The sequence below is a fragment of the Pecten maximus genome, chromosome 13 (genome assembly GCF_902652985.1).
Source record: "Pecten maximus chromosome 13, xPecMax1.1, whole genome shotgun sequence".
In the NCBI taxonomy this organism is placed as follows: domain Eukaryota; kingdom Metazoa; phylum Mollusca; class Bivalvia; order Pectinida; family Pectinidae; genus Pecten; species Pecten maximus.
In genome coordinates, this window is record NC_047027.1 from 33,896,990 (window position 1) to 33,913,816 (window position 16,827).

Consider the following 16,827-nt stretch of genomic DNA (forward strand, 5'->3'; position numbering starts at 1 on the left):
ACGTAGACTTTACATTCAGTTGAGTTTTCTGTTTACTTTATCACCCAAACGTATGCAAAGCAAGACGATAACCCTGTGATACGGTATAATTTTATGTGTTTTCATTTATATGTCGGGTCTCAAAATTTCGTCCAATCAATTATTGAACAGTTGAATAATCCTGTGCGTTTAAATAAAATATACCATGTATGGAATGATGTCACGATACCCGTTCTGCTGTTTAGCTAGTTTAGGCTATAAGGGAAAATATTGTCAAAGCAAAAAAAAAAACAACAACAACAATAATAATAATAAAAACAAAAAACCCGAAAAAAACAAAGATGTTCTTTCCGTGTTAATTCCTTTTCCTTCGTTTTCATTTTAATCAAACGGTTCCTACAAAGCCGCCAGATTCAACCAAATCTGTAAATAAGTTTGAAAATAATAGTGGATTTCCGTCATATGATGACGTCACGTCATTACTGGTATTTTGAACCCTTTCAATTTAACAGAAAGGGAACAGAAATGTGACCATTTGTATATAAAGACAAAATAATCTGTCGAGAGCTCTGATATATGTAACTCATCCCGCTTTTCGTCATGGTCATTTAAGGGTTGAATAAAGTTATGTTGTGGTGTATAGGGGAATAAACCTCAACATAACTCTATTCAATCCTTATATTTATATTTTTTTTGATATTTTGGTATAATATTTTTGCCCTTGACAAATAGGGACTTATGCAAGTCTACCACGGAACTTACCGAAATGTACGTCATCACTCTTTGTCTACATATGGTTATTACTTTCAGGATTTCTTTGGTGAACAAACTTAAATACGAATTAAAACAAATATTATTTTTAATGAAGAGAGAATTTATTTCATATAAATCTGATAACTTTGAACAGGAATTAAAAAATATAGTCCAAGCTCGACAAATGTATTCCTACGCCGGACTTGATATAGTTCATTGAAAAATGACTTAAGTTAACTGTGGTGGGTTCATTGAGTAATAAGTATTACAGTTTATCTTTATGAATCACATGCACGCTCACAACATTGTAAACAGTATGAATGGGTTATTTAGATTTTGTTATTACGACATTTATACTAAGCCGGTATCATCAATTACGTAAAATACGTCCGGGTAGCAGTGATGAAAACTAAGTTCAGTTTGTTTAGCAGTAGATCTAGGTGCATATGTATGCATCTTTTTTCGCTGTAAAGTTAAAATAAAAATACAATTCAAAAGTCATGCAAATTATTCTGAAATGATCAAAATTGACGATTTTATTTTAGAGTCAAAATCAGTCCCCATGACAGAAGAAGGTATTGATTTCATTGTTTTTATTTTGCCTTAACATTTTTTTTACATACGTACATTTTTGTGACGGTTACTAAAATCACTCAGGTTCTGATATTCAGACACATCATGTTTTGGTTTTCGCAGGACCAGTTGGTAATCTAGCAGCAGGGAAACCTACCACTCAGTCATCAAACCTTGACAACAGAAACTTCGGGTCAAGTTTCGCCGTTGATTCTCGTCGTAATTCTCCCCAGAATACTCCAGAATCTCTTCGATCCTGATCACATACCGAGGTGGATGGACGAGGAGATGATACACCCTTCTGGGAAGTTGATTTGATATCTCGTCATCAAATTACGCTGTTGCTTTTCTGAGTCGAAAGGAAGCTTGTGGTACGTATCATTAATGATAATACCACGTTTTCAGTTTTAGTTAAAACAACAGAAAGTACGGACATTTAAATGATACAGTATCTATAACTTAATATCGACATAACCATTACAAAATACGACTGAAGATTAACGTGATGACTATTGAAAAAATACAAGCAGAATATTTTTTTCTATATATTGTATTGGTATCCGCCTTATTTTTTATATCATATAGATATTTGTCCTTATCTATATATTATATTGGTATCCGTCCTAATCTATATATTATATTGGTATCCTTCCTAACTATATATAATATTCATATCCGTCCTAATCTATATATTATATTGGTATTCGTCCTTATCTATATATTAGATTGGTATCCGTCTTAATCTGTATATTATATTGATATCCATCCTAATCTATATATAGTATTGTTATCCGTGCTAATCTATATATTATATTGTTATCCGTCCTTATCTGTATATTATATTGGTATCCGTCCTAATCTATATATTATATATGTATCCGTCCTAATCTATATATTATATTGGTATCCTTCCTAACTATATATAATATTCATATCCGTCCTAATCTATATATTATATTGGTATTCCGTCCTTATCTATATATCATATTGGTCTCCTTCCTAATACATATATTATATTGGTTTCCGTCCTAATCTATATATAATATTGTTATCCGTGCTAATCTATATATTATATTGTTATCCGTCCTTATCTGTATATTATATTGGTATCCGTCCTAATCTATATATTATATATGTATCCGTCCTAATCTATATATTATATTGTTATCCGTCCTAATCTATATATTATATTGGTATCCGTCCTAATCTATATATTATATTGGTATCCGTCCTCATTTATATATTATATTGGTATCGGTCCTAATCTATATATTATATTGGTATCCGTCATAATTGATATATCATATTGGTCTCCTTCCTAATACATATATTATATTGGTTTCCGTCCTAATCTATATATAATATTGGTATCCGTTCTAATCTATATATTATATTGGTATTCGTCCTAATATATATATTAGATTGCTATCCGTCTTAATCTGTATATTATATTGATATCAATCTTAATCTATATATTATATTGGTATCGGTCCTAATCTATATATAATATTTGTATCCGTCCTAATCTATATATTATATTGGTATCCATCCTAATCTAGATATTATATTGATATCCGTCCTTATTTATATATAATATTGGTATCCGTCCTAATCCATATATAATATTGGTATCCGTCCTCATTTATATATTATATTGTTATCCGTCCTAATCTATATATTATATTGGTATCGGTCCTAATCTATATATTATATTGTATCCGTCCTAATCCATATATAATATTGGTATCCGTCCTCATTTATATATTATATTGTATCCGTCCTAATCCATATATAATATTGGTATCCGTCCTCATTTATATATTATATTGTTATCCGTCCTAATCTGTATATTATATTGTTATCCGTCCTAATCTATATATTATATTGGTATCCGTCCTAATCTATATATTATATTGTATCCGTCCTAATCTGTATATTATATTGGTATCCGTCCTAATCTATATATTATATTGATATCGGTCCTAATCTATGTATTATATCGGTATCCGTCCTAATCTATATATTATATTGGTATCCGTCATAATCTATATATATTTGTATCCGTCCTAATCCATATATAATATTGGTATCCGTCCTCATTTATATATTATATTGTTATCCGTCCTAATCTGTATATTATATTGTTATCCGTCCTAATCTATATATTATATTGGTATCCGTCCTAATCTATATATTATATTGTATCCGTCCTAATCTGTATATTATATTGGTATCCGTCCTAATCTATATATTATATTGATATCGGTCCTAATCTATGTATTATATCGGTATCCGTCCTAATCTATATATTATATTGGTATCCGTCATAATCTATATATATTTGTATCCGTCCTAATCTATATATTATATTGGTATCCATCCTAATCTAGATATTATATTGATATCCGTCCTTATTTATATATAATATTGGTATCCGTCCTAATCCATATATAATATTGGTATCCGTCCTCATTTATATATTATATTGTTATCCGTCCTAATCTATATATTATATTGGTATCGGTCCTAATCTATATATTATATTGTTATCCGTCCTAATCTGTATATTATATTGTTATCCGTCCTAATCTATATATTATATTGATATCCGTCCTAATCTATATATTATATTGATATCGGTCCTAATCTATGTATTATATCGGTATCCGTCCTAATCTATATATTATATTGGTATCCGTCATAATCTATACAGTATATAATATTTGTATCCGTCCTAATCTATATATTATATTGGTATCCATCCTTATCTAGATATTATATTGATATCCGTCCTTATTTATATATAATATTGGTATCCGTCCTAATCTATATATTATATTGTTATCCGTCCTAATCTATATATTATATTGTTATCCGTCCTAATCTATATATTATATTGTATCCGTCCTAATCTGTACATTATATTGTTATCCGTCCTAATTGATATATTATATTGGTATCCGTCATAATCTATATATAATATTTGTATCCGTCCTAATCTATATATTATATTGGTATCCATCCTAATCTAGATATTATATTGATATCCGTCCTAATTTATATATAATATTGGTATCCGTCCTAATCTAGATATTATATTGTATCCGTCCTAATCTGTATATTATATTGGTATCCGTCCTAATCCATATATTATATTGTATCCGTCCTAATCTGTATATTATATTGGTATCCGTCCTAATCTATATATTATATTGGTATCCGTCATAATCTATATATAATATTTGTATCCGTCCTAATCTATATATTATATTGGTATCCATCCTAATCTAGATATTATATTGATATCCGTCCTTATTTATATATAATATTGGTATCCGTCCTAATCCATATATGATATTGGTATCCGTCCTCATTTATATATTATATTGTTATCCGTCCTAATCTATATATTATATTGGTATCGGTCCTAATCTATATATTATATTGTTATCCGTCCTAATCTGTATATTATATTGTTATCCGTCCTAATCTATATATTATATTGGTATCCGTCCTAATCTATATATATTATATTGTATCCGTCCTAATCTGTATATTATATTGGTATCCGTCCTAATCTATATATTATATTGGTATCCATCCTAATCTAGATATTATATTGATATCCGTCCTTATTTATATATAATATTGGTATCCGTCCTAATCCATATATAATATTGGTATCCGTCCTCATTTATATATTATATTGGTATCCTTCCTTATCTATATATTATACTAATATCGGTCCTAATCTATGTATTATATCGGTATCCGTCCTAATTTGTATATTATATTGATAACCGTCCTTATTTATATATTATATTGGTATCCGTCCTAATCTATATATAATATTGGTATCCGTCCTAATATATATATAATATTGGTATCCGTCTTAATCTACATATTATATTGGTATCCATCCTAATCTAGATATTATATTGGTATCCGTCCTAATCTATATATAATATTGGTTCTCGTCCTAATCTGTACATTATATTGTTATCCGTCCTATTCTATATATTATATTGGTATCCGTCATAATCTATATATAATATTGATATCCGTCTTAATCTACATATTATATTGGTATCCGTCCTAATCTAGATATTATCTTGGTATCCGTCATAATCTTTATATTATATTGTTATCCGTCCTCATTTATATATTATATTGGTATCGGTCCTAATCTATATATTATATTGGTATCGGTCCTAATCTATATATTATATTGGTATCCGAGATAATTTATATATCATATTGGTCTCCTTCCTAATACATATATTATATTGGTTTCCGTTCTAATACATATATTATATTGGTTTCCGTCCTAATCTATATATAATATTTGTATCCGTTCTAATCTATGTATTATATTGGTATCGTCCTAATCTATATATTATATTGGTATCCGTCCTAATCTATATATCATATTGGTATACGTCCTAATCTATATATTATATTGGTATATAGGTGTTCGTCCTAATCTGTATATTATATTGGTATCCGTTGTTATGTATAATGGAAATTACTGGTCTGGGAACTGTGGTAAGGGCGATAACTCCCAACTTGCAGTTTTGAGGTTTGTTGAACTCTTTTGTGTTTAGAGGAAAATAAATAGAGAGAAGGCGATTGTTGAGAGAAAACGAAACACGTGTTACTAGTGTTTTTTTTTGATTTTTAAAAGAGAATATTGAGCTAATTCCCCGGACAAACACTACATGGTGGAGAATCCGAATTGAGAAGAAGGTTTGTGAGTTTTAGCGCGATATGTGACGGATTGTTATGAGTAAGTGTGTTTTATTTAGCGATTCCCGATTTGCTGGTGCTCATTTGGACGAGTTAACATTGCGAGTATCAAGGGGGTCAACACTTCGAGACCACATAGGTTTACTTAGGAACTTCGACCACACCGATTATAAGCTCTACATATTTTGTGTTGGTATCAATGACATCCCTGATGATATAGCTAACTATACTGACCAATGTAAAACTAATCTATATGAAAGTCCTGTTTCTACAATTTTGAACATCGAACAACACATTCTAAATAAAAATCCATCGGCTTTAATACTTTTCGGCACCGTTCCACCAAAAGATATCAGACGTACAGTTGCCAAATATCCCTCTAAATCACGCTTGACTCTTGCTGAAGTATGTCCAAGATATCAGCAACACTTTGAGGACTTTTTAATGGGGCTGAATGACTTCATATCAAATTTCAATACCGCACACACTGGAGTACATTTAGGCCTTCACACTGACCTTCGGATCCATAGATCACGTGGCTGCATATCCAGGTTTTCATACTTTAAATTGCATGATGGCCTACATCCACGACAAAGTTTACTTTCTGTGTGGCAGCGCAAAGTTTTGTTTGTATATCATGAACTTGTCCAATAAAAACTGCTGATTTTGAGTCGAAAGCCCACCGGCCGACTATATCAACGTACAAACTCTACTTGTCTTTTCATTTGCATATTTACTGACCTTAGTCACATGGTTTTGTTGTTGAAAGCCCACCGGCCGACACAAAATTGTGATATATATGAATTTGTATACTATATACTATATAGTATAGGCCTACAGTTTGTGTGTGTATATATGACAAATATTATAAAAGTCACATGTTTTGTTGAAAGCCCACCGGACGACATACATGTGTGTGTTTCATTGGCTGCATATTATTAATTGCATTTATTGACTCGAAATTAACCTGCAGAGTGAAAACTTTCAATTTTTTTTTATATAAATGTGTTCACTATTTTAAATCTTGAAAGCCTACCGGCCAACATCTGTGAACTATTCTTCCAAGGATGAACAACAGAGGTGAAATTTGTAAAATAACTGGTCACATGTCATTAATTGCCTTACACCTCCATTAATTTACAATGTGGAAAATGAATATGATAGTGATTCGGACATTCTTGATGACAATTTTTTAAAAACAAATCAACTTTTTGAGGACTCATTCAAATTTGAAAATGATAGTTCTTCATGTTCTATTACAAGTATTACTGATGATAAACTGAACATTACTGACAACTTATTAGAAGTTACATTTCCAAATTTAGATACATATGAGACAGCAGATGAACTAAATTTCAACATCATGGCTAAAGCAATTACTTGCACAAAATTTACAGGATATCCTCATGAGAATGCAGATAAATTTTTGAATGAATTTAGTTCCTATGCCACATTAATAAATGTTATTGACTCTGATGCTAGAAAAATCGCTGCATTCCATCTTCACCTGCAGGGACCAGCTTTGACATGGTTCAATAATCTACCCTTTTCTACAAAAGATAGCTGGGACACTGTAATTAGTGCTTTTCATGGACGGTTTCTAGCCTTGGACTGGCACAGTCCCCAGATGCTCACAGAAACTGCTAACTTCCAGTCTCTCCACTTGCTTCCTGGTCAGCCAATCGAAGATTTCTATTGCTTGGTACTGGAAAAGGGCCAATTAATGAAAAAACCTGAACATGAATTAATGGCAAAATTTATTACAGGTCTACCAAAGGATTTAGCATTGTACGTTAGTGCAGGTTCTCCTACCACCCTTGACCAGGCCCTCTCAAAAGCAAAAATGGCAGAGAGTTGTGGTATTCGCTTGGACAACACTATTTGTGCAGTATCACAGAACAAAACAAATTCTTCTGAACTTGAGGACCTTAAGACTCAAGTGAAGTCCTTGACAGAGATGGTTGCCACATTGACAACAGTGCACGGCCATGACTCTTCCCACCAGCAACCACAGTACAGACCGTTCCGTCATAGTCAGGGTCATGTCCAAAGTCAAGATTATACCCAGGGTCAAGGTTATACCCATGGACAAGGTCATACTCAAGATCAAGCCTATACACAAGGTCAAAGACAAGGTCAAAGTTATACCCAAGGTCATAGACAAGGTCAAGGTTATACCCAAGGATACAGACAAGGTCAAGGTCAGAGTCGCGACACTCAACAGATAGAATGTTTCTCGTGTCATGGTATGGGACATATGAGTCGTCAGTGTAATTGGACTGGTGTTGGTGAATCTGCTATTGGTATCCAATGCCAACTCTGTTCCCAGTATGGCCACCCAGCTTTCCAATGCAGACTATGTGTATCATCACAAAGCAGACCATCTACACATCACCAGGGAAACTTCAACAACCTGATGAGAGACAGGCCCAACTCCTCAGGGTCTCAGCATTAACTGATTGGAGGAATCGGTACACCCAACACTTCATACCTCAAAACCTCAATTTTTGTTTCTTCCAGTTGACATTAATTCTATCAAGATAGCAGCCCTGTTGGATACTGGTAGTTAGATCAACATTGTCAGCAATGATTTGTTTTCGCGCATTCCTACGACCTGGAAGTTTGGTTTTGAACATTCACAAAGTGATCAAATAATTCTTGCTAACAACCAAACAATATCTCTTGTAGGAACAGCAATGGTTAATATGCGTATCCAAGGCAATGTTCATAGCATACCAGTACATATCCTGCCACACACATCCCATCCAATGATTCTAGGGACTAGTTTTCTACATGACAAGGGTGTTATTTTAGATTTCAAACAAAATACTTATTCATTCGGCCAAAACTGTGTAAAATGTCCACGCCGTACAACCATACAAGCAAATTCTGAAATGGTTATCTGGGGATCTGTTCCTAACCATGTATTATATGGTTCACAAGGTGTTTGCTCTAGTAGTTCATATAGTGTTCACAAACATCTTTTGATATCAAAAACTTTAGTGACAGTTTCTCATGAACATTCAGTGCCAATTAAAATCCTTAACGCTGGTACAAGTCCAATTACAATTCTCGAAGGTAAGACTATCGCTCATTTTTCTTACGCGTCGGCAGATTTTGAAAGCACCGATGTATCTGACTGTTTTGTTCAGAATGTTGAACGAGATACTCGAAATAACAGCGAATTGGACGCCTATCTTGCCAATTTCAATATTCCTGAGCACATGTCACCATCAGAACAGAATAGCCTAAAAGAACTCTTGCTGAAGCATAAAGGATTGTTTGTGACTCCAGACACACCTGACTTAGGCTATACTGATGTTGTTACCCACAAGATACTTTTAAAACCAGATGCCAAACCAAAACACCAGAGACCCTATAGACTTCCTCCAGACAAAAAGGAAGTACTACGGCATCAACTGGATGAACTTTTACGCCAAGGTATCATTGCCCCAATAAGCGAGTCGGAGGAAATAATCATCACTAGCCCAGTGGTCCTTGTTTCTAAGCGAGGAAGAGACACCAAGCCATCTCAACCAATTACTAAAGACTCCAGTCTATCCCAGTTTAGATTTTGTGTCGACTTCAGATACCTTAACTCACAGACCCAAACTTTTCAGTATGAAATACCCAACCTTCAAGAATTAACTGAATCTTTCTCCAACAACACACCTCAATATTTCACATCAATTGATCTTTCGTCTGGATTTTTTCAGATGCCTATTGATTCGAATAGTGCAAGACTGACCGCATTTAATACATGTTATGGCACCTTTCAGTTCCAAAGGTTACCAATGGGATTAAGCTCCGCCCCTAGCACATTCCAGCTGTTAATGGACAAAGTACTTAGAAGGCTGACATTTAAGTCTTGTCTGTGTTATCTTGATGACATCCTCATCAGCTCATCAACATTTTCACAACATTTAATAGATTTAGAGGAGGTTTTCCGTAGACTTGAGTCTGCTGGACTAAAACTGGGACCCAAAAAGTGTTCTTTTGCCCAAGACTCATGCATTTTCTTAGGACACAAAATATCCAGCAAAGGAATTTCCCCTCCACCTGATCGCATAGATGCTGTGCAGAAAATCAGTCCTCCAACCGATGTTAAATCTCTTCGAAGGATCCTCGGCCTTTTCAACTGGTTTCGAAAGTTTATTCCCAATTACAGTGCTGAGGCACAGCCTTTGATCAATCTTACACGGAAAGGTATTCGATTTCATTGGACAATGGAATGTCAAGATGCTTTAGACCGTCTAAAATCTCTCTTGGAACATTCAGAAGTCTTAGCATTTCCAAATTTTGACAAAACCTTCCATGTTAGTGTAGACACATGCTCAAAAGGAATAGGTTATATGTTATATCAATCTACTTCTGACTCTACCACAGATGATATCCATGTTGTCAGGTTTGGATCAAAGTCGCTGAACCGCTACCAAAGATCATATGGTCCAACCAAACTTGAGCTTCTTGGAATGGTTACTGCTGTTCTTGATTGTGCTGCATATCTGAGAGGACGGAAGTTCTTTGTGGAATGTGACCACCAAGCCCTTCGACCTCTATTTCAGAAGCAGATGAAAGGAGCGATCTACGAACGCTGGATAGCTATCCTACAGCAGTTTGATGTAGAAATTCGCTACAACCCTGCAACACAGATGCAGGTAGCCGATGCACTTTCTAGGGATGCCCAACAGGTGGAAAATTTCCACAGTCCTTCAGAAGACGATCCGTATTTTCCATATGTACCTGAAGCAAAAGCCGACATTGTGGTTCCCGAAGACCATTTCCTAAGAGGTCTACTTGCGCGTGACTCAGACTCGCATAATGAAGTGAACAACGTTGATTTGTTTATTCCTGATGTACCTCTGCCTTTCAAATTACCTTTAAAGACAGTTACCGGTAATCAAGAATCTGCCTATGATGCGGACACTGATGATAAGGCAGAGTTATCGTGTTTGCGAAAGAAACTGAAGCGAAAAACATGTCCTGCTCTACGGATGTCAGCCTCAAACCAAAAGGACATGGTTCTCCCAAGTTTAGGATACGACAACCAGTTACTGGGGGGAAAATGTAGCTCGATTAAACGTACAATGGTTGGCGTGCCCACCGGCCCCACCTCTAGTGGTATCGATGATCATCAAATACCCACCTCTTACGATATCGATGATAATCAAATAGCCAGTGACGCTATACGAATTCCCACTTCTGCTGAGGAGTTGAACTCTAAGGTACTGACAGACCAATCAGTGTCTCATTCTAGTGTCAACGACCACAGTCAAATATCCTCAGTAGATATTCCTGCAGACACTGGTGATTCCTTTGTTACCAACACTTTTGATTTGTTTTCCAATGGTGTATTTGATGTAAACACTGTAAGAACTATGCAGATGCAGGACATTGATTTAAGGAAAATCATTGACTACCTTTCGGAAAATCGATTGCCCGAATCTCAGAAAGAGTCGAGGAGGATTTTGCTCGAATGCTCTGACTACTTGCTTGTCGACGGTTTACTTTTACATACAAGAGTAGCCAAGTCATCAAGAACGAAAGCTCTGGAAAACTATCAGTTGGTCGTCCCAAATACAATGGTCAAAACAGTTATTGCTCAATACCATGATAGTAGCATGGGTGGACATGGAGGAATACAGCATACGATTGATTCACTCAAAACATCGTATTTCTTTCCACGACTAGCAACCTTAGTCGCAGATTATGTTAGATCGTGCCCGCAATGCCAAGCTCGCAAAACTACTAAGACACATACAAAGAGTGGTATTGTAGCTTTCCCTACTCCAGCCAATCCATTTGATGTGTGGGAAGTCGATTTGTATGGACCAGTTCCAGTTTCCAGGAAAGGAAATGCCTATGTGTTTACTGCAATTGACTTATTCAGCAAATACGTGTATGCAATACCAATTCCATCAAAAGATGCCATTACAGTATCAGACGCTATGTACTCAATGTTTACCACTTTTGGAGTGTGCAAAACTATTGTATCAGATCAGGGAACGGAATTCATTTCCAGATGTACAAAAGAAATCCATCGCCTGCTGGACATAAAGCAAGAGTTTACACCCAGTTTTTCCCATCACTGTCTTGGAGCAGTTGAGCGCAGTCATCGCACTCTAGCAGAACGGTTAACTCCATTCATACAAGAAGGAAAGCAATGGGACGAAATTCTTCCGTCAGTTGTATTCTCGATGAACAACACTGTAAATTCGACTCTTGGTTATAGTCCATTCGAAATTGTTTTCGGTTGTCGACCCAGATTTCCTCTTTCGGATCACATTCTTCCGACTGATTTAACCTCTATTCCCAAAGACTGTCACTCGTATATAAAGAGGCTCACGGAACGTCTCACTGCCATTCGGGAAGATGTTAAGAAACATGCAATCGCGAAACAAGAAGCATTTCTTCGGAATGCAAATTCGAAGACCAACCCACTGAAGGTCGATGTTGGAGACTACGTCTATCTGCTGAAAGACCCTACTGGTCAAGGACAGAAGTTCCAACCTCGTTATATAGGCCCATATGCAATACAGGAGCTATGTTCTCCTCATCTTGTTCGCTTACAGGATATTTCATCAGGAAAGTCGATGCGTCCTGTTCATATCGACAGACTTAAGATAGCGTACGTGCGTGTTCCTGATCCGTCAGGGTATCTTGTACCAACAGTGGTTACATCAAAGGACCATTACTACATGGTGTCAACAGACATAGATACTCCAGCTGAAGTATCGTTTGACGTGCCCTCAGAAAATGTGTCATCGGAACAGAGTAATAGCACCGCTATACTAAAGGCGTCTTTTTCTCCGGTATCCCACGGACAACGCAGAATTCTTCCGCCTACGCCAACGTCTCCTCCCCGTCAGAAATCATCCAAAGGTAGGAAACGCCTGTTACCAATAATACCTACGGACCAAAGTTCAAAGAACTCTTCAAGTTCGGACAACCCAACAAGCTCCCACATGAAGACAACAGTACAAGAGACACGTCCCCGTCGTACACGACAAAAACCTTTGCGTTATCGCGATAATGATCATGTTGATCCAGCTGACGTTACATCAAGTGAATCTAATTCGTGTCTTGTTCGTCGTGTTCTTGCCAGGAAACATACTAGTACAGGTGACAAGTGCTTGCTTCATTTTAAAGGTGAACCAGCCCAGAATGCCAGGTGGATGCCTCTACAAAACTTGGATGCAAAAACCAAAAGGAAGCTCATTGCTAATCCGCCACCTTTAGTGTTGTAACATTACATGATGTATGATCATGATGATTTTCTATATATACTTACCTTGTTCGGAATTTCCTGTGTGTAGTAGTAGTGCATATTGTCTTAGTTGTGACTAGTTATATGGTTGTCTGCAATCTTCAGCTGATCATTGCGCTTATCATTCATTGCATAGAGCATATCCATATGTTGAAATGAATGACATTTAATATAGTCTACACTTTCTATGTTTTCATCGGTTCTCAGTTAATGCTGAACAATATAATGCATGTAATGATTTTGTATCATTTCAAACGTGTTTTTCATGCAGTCAATATACATTATTTTGTATCACCGAAGTAATTCAATATTGATGACTTTTACATTTTAGAATACTAATTGGGATGTTTTGAAATAATGCAGATAGCATTTCATCCGGTTTATTGTTTGATGGGTTAATTACGGTGCCTTCATAATTAACATGATGTATAGCTGTGAGCTCAAATTTCGGTTTGCTTTATAGTCGTTAGATATGGCATATACGCTTATGTGAACAATGTACTCCGATTATATACGGATACATTGACATTGTGATCACGTTTAGCCTCTGACTAGAAGCATTATATATTACAGTGTTTAGTCATTACCGCATGTTTCTCTTTTTATGACGTCACCAGCTGATATATTCACTGTGTCATACCATATGATACATGTAGTTGATTGTAATGATATTTGATTTCTTGTTCGTTGCATATACATGTAAGTGGTTATTACGATTTGGAAAAGGGATGTGATTTAAGTGTATGTATATTCATTTCTAATGTTTTGTAAAGTTATCGTCTTCCATAGTTACCAGACCAGTTTGCACCCTGTGCAAGTTTTGTAGTGGCGGGGATGTTATGTATAATGGAAATTACTGGTCTGGGAACTGTGGTAAGGGCGATAACTCCCAACTTGCAGTTTTGAGGTTTGTTGAACTCTTTTGTGTTTAGAGGAAAATAAATAGAGAGAAGGCGATTGTTGAGAGAAAACGAAACACGTGTCACTAGTGTTTTTTTTTGATTTTTAAAAGAGAATATTGAGCTAATTCCCCGGACAAACACTACACCGTCCTTTTTTATATATTATATTGGTATCCGTCCTTATTTATATATTATATTGGTATCCGTCCGAATCTATATATTATATTGATATCCGTCCTAATCTGTATATTATATTGGTATCCGTCTTAATCTATACATTTTATTGTCATCTGCTTAAGTCTAGGATCTCCATGCCGATATGTATTTTTGTATGTATTTTGCTCCTGTTTGAGAGAGTTTGTTCTGTCAATATCCCTGTTACATTTCTTTTTTCACCTGAATACATTCAACGGGAACATTAATTAAAACCTAGTCGAAAAGAAGGCCCCGGTCTACCAACATAATTACGAGGGTCTACATACCAAACAATAGTTTTTTATCCAATACACAATATGACTAACGTTGATCAAACGACTGGTTTTAACCGCAAATTCTAAGAAATGGTATTAAAAGAGGGTTTGTATAAATACCTTTGTATTAACAGAACTTCTTGATGTTAAACGGACAAATGATTGTAACCATTGCAGGTAGGATAATATTCAGTGATCAATTAAAAAGATAAGAAGCAAAATATTGACGCACTGATTATTTATTATAATTAAATATTGATAAAACATGTCAACAAATTAACAAAATTTAGCATATACAGTCTATAACAGTAATACACGGACTTTGTCTTTACTAGTTTTAAGTAAATACAATCAATATAACTGATAAAGCCAAACGTCGTTAACTCGAGCTCTGATGATTCCACTTTCCTGCTTTACTCGAACGAAAAATCAGTTTAAGAATAAAATACCAATATAACACTTGGTTACCTCAAATACTCTGATATCCCGTTTTTTTTCGATATAACAGATCCACAGCTTCATTCATAATAACACCAAGTCATTACAAACACTAAGTTATCAACAGTATGAATACTACTTAACGCCTTATAGAAGATAATGTTTAGAACGTCTGTTATTGGTCAGGGACATTTTTTCTTCTTTTGCACATCAGAAACATGCACATTTTCTATTGATGAAACCTATATCAGAACGATGCTATCAGTGTCATACCACTTTTAACACAACTACCCTATTACCAGCGTTATAACAGTTTTCAAATAACTACCCTGTTATCAGTGTTATAACATTTTTCAAATGACTACCCTGTTATCAGTGTTATAACAGTTTTCAAATAACTACCCTGTTATCAGTGTTATAACAGTTTTGAAATAACTACCCTGTTATCAGTGTTATAACATTTTTCAAATAACTACCCTGTTATCAGCGTTATAACATTTTTCAAATAACTACCCTGTTATCAGTGTTATAACAGTTTTCAAATAACTACCCTGTTATCAGTGTTATAACAGTTTTCAAATAACTACCCTGTTATCAGTGTTATAACAGTTTTCAAATGACTACCCTGTTATCAGTGTTATAACAGTTTTCGAATAACTACCCTGTTATCAGTGTTATAACATTTTTCAAATGACTACCCTGTTATCAGTGTTATAACAGTTTTTAAATAACTACCCTGTTATCAGTGTTATAACAGTTTTCAAATGACTACCCTGTTATCAGTATTATAACAGTTTTGAAATAACTACCCTGTTATCAGTGTTATAACAGTTTTCAAATAACTACCCTGTTATCAGTGTTATAACAGTTTTCAAATGACTACCCTGTTATTAGTGTTATAACATTTTTCAAATAACTACCCTGTTATCAGCGTTATAACAGTTTTTAAATAACTACCCTGTTATCAGTGTTATAACAGTTTTGAAATAACTACCCTGTTATCAGTGTTATAACATTTTTCAAATAACTACGCTGTTATCAGTGTTATAACAGTTTTTAAATAACTACCCTGTTATCAGTGTTATAACAGTTTTCAAACAACTACCCTGTTATCAGTGTTATAACAGTTTGCAAGTAACTACCCTGTTATCAGTATCATATTTCAATCATGGAAGAGGATCAGAACATGATTGATAACGTTGAAGTGCTTTCATTTAATGGTAATTTAACATGGATGTAAATATTGAAATACTGTAAAAGTGGAAATTTACGCCAGAGAAAAATATGCTTATTACGCGGAATCCAAATGATCGCAAAAAAAAATCACCCACGCGTATCATTTATCCAGGAAATAAAATATCCAACACCGGAAGTATGGCAACCAGTTTATAGGTAAGTATCAACTTGAAACCAATTACCATGCATGAGATCTACATTTACATATTGTACATAATATTTAAACAGCGTTTGCATTTCCTAAATTTGCATTGACCATTTAACTAAATTGTACAAACACACCTCATATCTACAATGAGAATTAATGCATTAATGAACATAAATCACTCTTATCTGAAGAATACAAAAAAGTTTATTGGTCCACCTGATTGTGTACAATAGCCATTTCTCCAGGTCTACTTCAAGCAGTTTTATATTGGAAACGAATGATGGACCAATTTGTATGCCATTATTAATGAAAGGA

At 34.7% G+C, this 16,827-nt stretch overlaps 1 protein-coding gene across 1 annotated transcript in view; it reads right to left on the reverse strand.

Annotated features, from left to right (window-relative positions):
* The window catches only part of LOC117340894, a 67,824-nt gene that overhangs the window by 30,031 nt on the left and 20,966 nt on the right, over nucleotides 1-16,827 (reverse strand). The gene's annotated exons all lie outside the window — the stretch shown is intronic.